Raw genomic sequence first — 7,757 nt, 5'->3', positions numbered from 1 at the left:
ATCTTTGGCCACGAGTCAGAGATAACAGCTGTGCACTTACGGGTTCATTGAGCCTCATGTGCTTTTTGGCTAGTCTACAATCCAGGGGGAATATCTTATAATTATTACATTTCAGGTCCTCTTCTAAATGATAGCAATTTTTATCTCATTTTCATATGGAGGTCATATGACCCCTCAGGTTACCCTGTTGTGAGCATTCCAGATACAGAGGGAGTATTTCTGCAGAAAGGAGCAAACTGCCTTGTAGTTTTGTGAACAGCTGTTATTATCAGCTGTCACTGTTGCACAAAGTAAGCCCCTTTGGATAAAGTTTGTCTGTAGAACAAGTTACCTTTCACACAGCTACCTATCCCAGCAAACCTGTGGATCAAGGTATGTATTTACATATATACGCATTCTGTCCTATTTTCTCCAATCCTTAAGTAAAAGTGCAGTGGAGACCATCTTATAACCTCTTTTAAAGTTGTTATCGATTGTAGTCTGTTACATTATATAGAACTCCAACACACCAAGCTATCAGGGGCTATGGAATGGAAAAGTAAGCCTTGCATTCTTTTAACTGCTTTTATGAACTCAGCAGACCCAGACAACACAAATGTAAACTGGAGAAAATGACAACTAATTGGATACACAAGCTTCTTTAGATATTTATTTCAGAGGATTGGTTTGGTCCATTACAAACTTAGGGTATCAAAATCTATGCTTCCCACTCTGTTGCCTGTAAGGAATCCTTTCCAGTATTTCCATTTCTCCATCTCTGTAACGTCTATCCCAATGTTATTATTTTCCACAGACATATTTCTGATGTAGAGTCGTAACATCATTGAGTTATACAGCACAGAAACAAGTCTTTTGGTCCAGCTCATCCAGGCCAACCAATGGGTCTAAGAAGGCTTGTCCCATCTGTCTGCATTTGGCCCAAATTCCTCAAAAACTTTCCTATCTGTGTGACTTCCTAAATGTGTTTTAAATGTTTTAATTTTACTCACCTCTATCACTTCTTCTGGTAGCTCACCACCTGCTGTATGGGAAGAAGTTGCCCTTGGGTCTCCTTTAAACTTTAATTCTATGCTTTCCACTTTTAGACACCCCTACCTTGGGAAAAGGACTGTGACCATCCACCTTATCTAAGCCCCCTATATTGGAATAAACATCTGAGGTCACCCCTCAGCCTCCTCTTCCCTGGGGAGCAGTTCCACCCTCTCGAGTGTCTCATTATAGGAGCGTCCTTGTGAGTCTCTTCTGTGCCTTCTCTAGCTTTTTAACCATATCCCTCCTCTCATGTGGTGGCCGCAACTGTACACAATAATCAGTAGTTATTACACCATGCAGTGCACTTCCTGCACGTTCCTTTTCTTTAACCTCGTTAAGGCATCAGCCAGCTAATTTTGTTCGCAGTTTATCACCCTGGCCAGAGCCTGTCGGGGATATTTCCTTCATCCTCAACAATTAATATTATTTTCCCTTTCCACAGGAATTTGACCTGAAACATTAACGCAGACTGTCTTGCCACAGGTTCTGCCTGAACCGCTGATTCTTTCTAGCAAAATCTGTTTTTATCCTTTCTTTAAAAAAAAATACTGTTCATTTTTACCATGGTTGACATGAGGTTCTCTCATGTACTTTATTGTGAAACCACTTGACCTCCAAGACATCCAAACTGAATAATGAATTCTCCGAAATCACCAGTGTCTCCATCATTATTCCAAGCACCACCAGTTGCTCTTCACAGAAACATTCTTGGCCCCTTCAACTTTTCTTCATATCAAACCTTTATTTTCCTTCCTTGTAATTTGGTTTGCATAAAACCTTGCTATCCCTATCAAAGATTTATCCTGATATTGTTCAACTTTTTCTTCCTAACTCTACTAAGAGAACTTTGGTGAAAGTTACTGTAGATAATGGAGCCCATTCGTGTGTGGTATTAGCTCTCAGCATTGATTGGCTGCTATTCCAACCTTCCCTTTAGTTGGCTGTGCTGGGAAGAGGTTGCTGCAGGGTGATGGAGGTAATTAAGGATTGTGGTAGCCATGATGGGTGGTTTCTGCCCTCAGAAACTTCCAACCTAATTTGTTCCAATGGAACGAGTTTATCATGTTTTGTGATTCCAAAATAAAAACTAATTTAAAGGAAATCAAGGGATCCAGGAATGAGAGCCTAACTTTGTTATTACTTTAAGCGGGACATGTTTGCATGATGTGACGGTGTAATGACGTATGCAATTGCGTACTTTTACATATAACCCGTAGCTGGCCACTGGTGTAGTGGTATCCGCACTGGACTTCAGCGCAAGTGGTCCCAGGTTCGAATCCGGCCGGCTCCCTCCATCTATGCTGGGTTGAGCGTCAAGCTGGCAACTTGGCATCATAAAAAACAGACAAAATGCTAAAGAAACGGCAAGGTTGCCAGCTGATGCACCACAAGGCGCGGAAAAGAACAACAATATATAACCCCCAGAGAATTATTTAAACAAACAAGAATGCTTAATCAAACAATATATTTACAATATTATTCAAATATTACTGAAATATTAAATACATAACACTCCCCCCACAGCAATAAACTGCAACTCAATATAGAATGCACCTCAACTTATACAGACATATACACTATGTATATAAATATACATATTTACACACATATGTACTGTATTGTCATCATGGAACAGAAAGTGAGTTTGTAAGTCTGGCAGGAGCAAAGGATGTTGTGAATGGTAAGGGTGGAGTACTATAGGAAGGCTGTGGGATAGGTGGCAGAGAAGGAATGCTGAGGAGGGGTTGGCACAGGTGCAGACACACCCAGCACTGAGACACCAGGCAAAGTCACTTGATTCCAAACAATTAGTTATCGATCATTACAGAGTGTCTCTCTGGTGCTTCCCGCTCCCCTCTTCCTTCTTCTTTTCCCAACCATGATTCACCTTTCCCTGTCTCCTTCCCACATTCAGTCCACAGTAGAGACCCATATCAAAAACAGGTTTAGCATCACTCACATATGTCATGAAACTTGTTTTTCTTTGCAGCAGCTGTACAGTGCAATATGTAAAATTACTACAGTACTGTGTGTGTATATACCTGTATATCGGTATATATTCACGGGGATGGAGAGCCACTGCTTCTGGCATCTTCTGGATGTGTTGGTGTCCCACGCAGTGCATGGGAAGCTGCTCAATCTGGTGGTCTATCCCAATCACCAGACAAAGCTTAGAGCCAACACTTCCATTTCAACCACTTCTCGATGACCATCATGTAGCTCCTACAACACTTTAGCTCTCTGCTTCGAAGGTACAACAGCTCTCAATCCCCGCATAAAGCAACCCCCATTAAGGGCAAGCTCATCTGGTGCTGTTAAAAATGGAAGAACAGAATTTCTGTTGCACGTTCCAGCCAGTTTAGGAGGCCATAGAGACCAGAAAGAGTGTGGGGTCTATACTTGTTCCCTTTTGCTGTAACTGGGAGACTTTTGATTTGCATTAGGGATAATACATCAAGATGAGTAATTTGTTCAGGTATTTCCTTTTCCAAGGGTAAACTTGGCAATCTATCAGCAGATTCATGATTAATCATCCTCTTGAATTCAAACTTATAGTCATGTCCTCTAAGAAACAGAGCCCATCTCGGCATACATTCTGCTGCTGTTAGTGGAACAACCTTCTGTGGATTGCAAATGGACACTAGTGGTTGATGATTAGTAATGAGGGTAAACTCTCTCTCATACAAATATTGGTTGAAACATTTTACTCCCCAAACCAGACATAAGGCCTCTCTGTCAATCTGTGCGTAATTTTTCTCTGCAGCGGTAAGGGAACATGATGCAAAGGCATTCACTTCCATCACTCATAACATGTGACATGACTACACCTGTACCATCAGGTGAGGCGTCACAGCAATCTCTACAGTGTTAATTGCCAGAAACACTTTGGACCCTTCCACCTCCATCTGTATCTAAGCCTCAGCTAAGTCTACTTTGCTGCAGTGTTTTCCTCCAGAACGGTCTGCCCTCTATCCTGGGCAGATGGCATTGATTTACTATCAGTACTGGGTTGATGGTGATCTTAAAATCACTACAGATCCTGACCTATTCTTCTTGGCTACTGGGACCACTGATGTTGCCCATTGACTCCACTCTGTATTGGAAAGAATTCCTTCAGTTTCCATGCAATCTAGCTCGCTGGCTAATTTATCCCGGATGGGCTTTGGAAAACTTGGGTGTGGCATTTTCACTTAACACTATTTTACTCTTTGCATGCTTGAGTTTTCCAATACCATCCTTGATCACTGCTGTGGCATTGTCCCATACTTATGTTACAGGGGATGTGGCATGCAAATGCTGGATGGATCTCCAATCAAGTTATAGTTGTCTCAGTTACTCATATCCCCATAATGCTGATCCTTCTGTTTTTAGCGCATTCAAGACAAATGTGGCGTGTTGGTTGTTGTATTTCATTGTTATGAATCTCATTCCCACAAAAGTTACCTTTTCTCCAGTGTAAGTTCTTAGTTAAATATCTGTAGGCTTCAGTTCATATAATTGAAATGCCATTCAAACTCATTTTGTGGAATAACTGGAACGGCCAAGCTAATGCCCAATTCCTTTTTAATTAATTTGCCATTCACTTCTGGTGTAAGCCATATTGCTCGTCCTGACGAAGGGTCTCGGCCCAAAACGTCGACAGTGCTTCTTCCTATAGATGCTGCCTGGCCTGCTGTGTTCCACCAGCATTTTGTGTGTGTTGTTTGTTTGTCTACTGTTAGCTTTCACATTGTAAATCTCAAGGCTACTCAGTCCTGTGTCACCCGCATTATTATCATATTTTTCATTAACAGCATGAAGATTAGCGCTCTTTTTGAAACTGCAACTTGACATTTTATCTTTTTCTTTTCCCTGTGTAATCTGCTTATTTTTGTCTGCCCAACATAGAACCATAGAACATTACAGCACAGAAACAGGCCTTTTGGCCCTTCTTGGCTGTGCCAAACCATTTTTCTGCCTAGTCCCACTGACCTGCACCTGGACCATATCCCTCCATACACCTCTCATCCATGTACCTGTCCAAGTTTTTCTTAAATGTTAAAAATGAGCCCGCATTTACCACTTCATCTGGCAGCTCATTCCACACTCCCACCGCCCTCTGTGTGAAGAAGCCCCCCTCCCCCCATGTTCCATTTAAACTTTTCCCCCTTCACCTTTAACCCATGTCCCCTGGTTTTTTTCTCCCCTAGCCTCAGTGGAAAAAGCCTGCTTGCATTCACTCTATCTATACCCATCATAATTTTATATACCTCTATCAAATCTCCCCTCATTCTTCTAAGCTCCAGGGAATAAAGTCCTAACCTATTCAACCTTTCTCTGTAACTCAGTTTCTCATGTCCCGGCAACATCCTTGTAAACCTTCTCTGCACTCTTTCAACCTTATTAATATCCTTCCTGTAATTCGGTGGCCAAAACTGCACACAATACTCCAAATTCGGCCTCACCAATGTCTTATACAACCTCACCATTACATTCCAACTCTTATACTCAATACTTTGATTTATAAAGGTCAATGTACCAAAAGCTCTCTTTACTACCCTATCTACCTGTGATGCCACTTTTAGGGAATTTTGTATTTGTATTCCCAGATCCCTCTGTTCTACTGCACTCCTCAGTGTCCTACCATTTACCTTGTATGTTCTACCTTGGTTTTTCCTTCCAAAGGGCAATACCTCACACTTGTCTGTATTAAACTCCATCTGCCATTTTTCAGCCCATTTTTTCCAAATCCCTCTGCAAGCTTTGAAAACCATCCTCACTGTCTGCTACACCTCCAATCTTTGTATCATCAGCAAATTTGCTGATCCAATTTACCACATTATCATCCAGATCATTGATATAGATGACAAATAACAATGGACCCAGCACTGATCCCCGTGGCACACCACTAGTCACAGACCTCCACTCAGAGAAGCAATCCTCCACTACCACTCTCTGACTTCTCCCATTGAGCCAATGTCTAATCCAATTTACTACCTCACCATGTATACCTAGTGACTGAATCTTCCTAACTAACCTCCCATGCGGGACCTTGTCAAAGGCCTTACTGAAGTCCATGTTGACAACGTCCACTGCCTTCCCTTCATCCACTTTCCTTGTAACCTCCTCGAAAAACTCTAATAGATTTGTTAAACATGACCTACCATGCACAAAGCCATGTTGACTCACCCTAATAAATCCCTGTCTATCTAAATACTTGTAGATCCTATCTCTTAGTATTCCTTCCAATAATTTGCCTACTACTGATGTCAAACTTACCAGCCTATAATTTCCCTGATTACTTTTAGAGCCTTTTTTAAACAACGGAACAACATGAACTATTCTTCAATCCTCCGGCACCTCACCCGTAGATACTGACATTTTAAATATATCTGTCAGTGCCCCTGGAATTTCAACACTAGTCCCCTTAAAGGTCCGAGGGAATACCCTATCAGGTCCTGGGGATTTATCTACTATGATTTGCCTCAAGATAGCAAGCACCTCCTCCTCTTCAATCTGTACAGGTTCCATAACCTCACTACTTGTTTGCCTTATTTCCATTGACTCCATGCCAGTTTCCTTAGTAAATACAGACACAAAAAACCCATTTAAGATCTCCCCCATTTCTTTTGGTTCCATATATAGCCGACCACTCTGATCTTCAAGAGGACCAATTTTATCCCTTACTATCCTTTTGCTCTTAATATACCTGTAGAAGCTCTTTGGATTATCCTTCACCTTGACTGCCAAAGCTGCCTCATGTCTTCTTTTAGCCCTCCTGATTTCTTTCTTGTATTTTTTTGCACTTTTTACACTCCTCAAGTACCTTATTTGCTCTGTTTCCTATACATGTCATACATCTCTCTCTTCTTCTTTATCAGAGTTCCAATATCCCTAGAGAACCAAGGTTCCTTATTCTTATTCACTTTGCCTTTAATCCTGACAGGAACATACAAACTCTGCACTCTCAAAACTTCTCCTTTGAAGGTCTCCCACTTACCAATCACATCCTTGCCAGAGAACAACCTGTCCCAATCCACGCTTTTTAGATCCTTCCTTATTTCTTCAAATTTGGTCTTTTTCCAGTTTAGAACTTCAACCCGAGGACCAGATCTATCTTTATCCATGATCACGTTGAAACTAATGGTGTTATGGTCACTGGAACCAAAGTGTTCCCTTACACACAATTCTGTCACCTGTCCTAACTCGTTTCCTAATAGGAGATCTAATATTGCATCCTCTCTAGTTGGTACTTCTATATATTGATTTAGAAAACTTCCCTGAAGACATTTTACAAACTCTAACTCGTCTAGACTTTTAACAGTATGGGAGTCCCAATCAATATGAGGAAAATTAAAATCCCCTACTATCACAACTTTATGTCTCCTGCAGTTGTCTGCTATCTCTCTGCAGATTTGCTCCCCCAATTCTCGCTGACTATTGGGTGGTCTACAATACAACCCCATTAATGTGGTCAAACCTTTCCTGTTTTTCAGCTCCACCCATATGGCCTCAGTAGACAAGCCCTCTAATCTGTCCTGCCTGAGCACTGCTGTAACATTTTCCCTGACTAGCAGTGCCACCCCACCCCCCCCCCCCACCCTTCATCCCTCTGCCTCTACCACGTCTGAAACATCGGAACCCTGGAACATTAAGCTGCCAGTCCTGCCCCTCCTGTAGCCAAGTTTCACTAATGGCTACAATGTCATAATTCCATGTGTAAATCCATGCCCTCAGCTCGTCGG

Source organism: Hemitrygon akajei, chromosome 4 (assembly GCF_048418815.1).
Source record: "Hemitrygon akajei chromosome 4, sHemAka1.3, whole genome shotgun sequence".
In the NCBI taxonomy this organism is placed as follows: Eukaryota; Metazoa; Chordata; class Chondrichthyes; order Myliobatiformes; family Dasyatidae; genus Hemitrygon; species Hemitrygon akajei.
The sequence above is the reverse complement of the archived record's forward strand: the minus strand, read 5'-3'. Positions refer to the sequence as shown.